Raw genomic sequence first — 2521 nt, forward strand, 5'->3', positions numbered from 1 at the left:
TGGGAGGCGCCTGGCTGGCTACTGGTTGAGTGTGCAACTTCTGATATTGAGGTTGGGAGTTCAAGCTCCAAGTTGAGTGTAGAGATTAAAAAATCAATAGAAAAAGGGGGAAAAAAAGCGTGTAGGACATCATGGTGGAGTTGTCCAGTAGTCAGTTGAATTAGATAGATTTGGGAGCTCAAGAGAAAGATCTGGGCCAGAAACATGAGCATATAGGTAATGGTCAAAATGTGAACCACAGATGAGTTTGCTCAGGGTGACTGTATTGTGTGAAGAACACAGAGCTATGGCGTGAATGCTGGAAAACAGCAACATGTAAAGGTCAGAGGAATGTAGGTCCAAAAGGAGAGGACAATGGAGGAGTCAGAGCTGTGTTTGGAGAAAAAAACATGAAAATGTGTTATGGAAACATTCAAGAGAAAGGTCAGCTGGAGCAAATTAGTTCAGAATTAGGGACTGAAAAAATGTGCCCATTGGATGTGGAAGCAAGAAGGCCATTGTTGAATTTGAGGATGTAGAATCTCTTTCTTTAAATGAAAGAGTTCCAAATGTTTATAGATCATCGCCAGTAAGAGTTTTAAAGCTGGAGAGAGGGCAGCCCCGGTGGCGCAGCGGTTTGGCGCTGCCCACAGCCCAGGGCGTGATCCTGGGGATCCTGGATCGAGTCCCACATCAGGCTCTCTGCATGGAGCCTGCTTCTCCCTCTGCCTGTGTCTCTGCCTCTCATTCTCTCTCTGTGTTTCTATGAATAAATAGATAAAATCTTTAAAAAAAAAAAAGCTGGAGAGATAATGGGGCATGCTGGTGGCTCAGTGGTTAGGTGTCTGACTCTTGATTTTGGCTCAGGTCATGATCTCAGGGTTGTAAGATCGAGCCCTGCATCAGGCTCTACACTTAGCATTGAGTCAGCTTTGGGTTCTCTCTCCCTCTGCCCGCCACCCCCATTCTCTCTAAAATAAATATTTTTTAAAAACAGAAATAAAGAGGGCAGCCCTGGTGGCAGAGTGGTTTGGCGCTGCCTTCAGCCCAGGTCATGATCCTGGAGACCCAGGATCGAGTCCCATGTCGGGCTCCTTGCATGGAGCCTGCTTCTCCCTCTGCCTGTATCTCTGCCTCTCTCTCTCTTTCTCTCTCATGAATGAATAAAATCTTAAAAAAAAAAAAAAAAGAAAAACAGAAATAAAGATAAAAAGAGAATGACTAAGAAGAGGTGAGAAGGCCTTTTTTTGGGGTAGAGAGAAGTGCAAGGTTTAGGGAACTCTTGCTTGATGGTATCCGTTTTCTTGATGAAGCAGGAGACAAGACTGTCCACTGAGAGAAGGGAATGAGCAGGGGGCTCAAGAAGTGGCAAAAGTTTGGAACAGTTACTAACATGAGCTTTCAAAGGACCAAAAGATTGATGTGTGACCATGAGTTTGTGGAGGTATCAATTGACTGGAAGGCGGGCAGGCACAGAGAAGGCAGATTGTGGAGTGATAAGTAGGTGCCGGGTAAGCAGTGTCCTGCAAGTGTTTCACTCCTGCCATGACATCCAGGTTGCTTACAGAAAAAGAGCCAGCAGTGGGACAGATAGAGAAAATAAGGGAGTGAAGTTTATGTGACAGAGCTGGAAGAAGAGGAAACAGTGGTTAGAAAGCTGGATGTTTGACCTGAATATTCTAATAAAGATGGCTTTGAGATGTGAGGCAAGGAATAGGTTGTCCACCTAAATGGTGAGCATAATGGCAGGAACTGGGGTGCAGATGAGCCAAAGTTGTCCAAGAACCAAAGAGTGGTGGGGAGGCTAAAACAGGACTGCATGGGAAAAGCTACAAGCATAATAATCAGATGTGTGTACCAGTGCAGCAGGAATTTTTATGAGGGACACAATTGATTTGGGAACATTGTGGGGAGAATCTTTAGGCAAAAGGATGTGAGAAAGAGCAGTCTCCACTTAAAGGGGCTTGCAAAGGAGGTATCCTAAGGAGAGAACCTTATGTCCATATTTCAGTAAGGGCTTGTCTATCAAAGGAAAGAGGTGTCCAGAGAGCAGAGCAGAAAGGTTAGGACAGAACAGAGGAAAAACTACATCGTACGAGTCAAGAGCACCAACAGCAGAGATGACCGAGAACTCTCATTTTGGGAAATGACAAAGCACAATAAGAGTGTGAAGTTTGGTAGAATTCGTGACTCAGAACTTCAAATGGAGCTCTGGTTTGAAACCCCTTTCTTCTTTCTTTTTCTTCTTTCTTTCTTTCTTTCTCTTTCTTTCTTTCTTTCTTTCTTTCTTTCTTTCTTTCTTTCTTTCATCTTTCTTTCTTTCTTTTTCTTTCTTTTTTTTCTTTCTTTCTTTCTTTCTTCTTTTTCTTTCTTTTCTTTCTTCTTTTTCTTTTTTCTTTCTTTCTTTCTTTTCTTCTTTTTTTAATATAAGGATTTATTTTTTTTTAATTTTTAAAAAAGATTTTATTTGTTCATGAGAGACACAGAGAGAGAGGCAGAGACACAGGCAGAGCAAGAAGCAGGCTCCATGCAGGGAGCCGGA

The sequence above is a fragment of the Canis lupus genome, chromosome 19 (assembly GCF_048164855.1).
Source record: "Canis lupus baileyi chromosome 19, mCanLup2.hap1, whole genome shotgun sequence".
NCBI classification, from domain to species: Eukaryota; Metazoa; Chordata; class Mammalia; order Carnivora; family Canidae; genus Canis; species Canis lupus.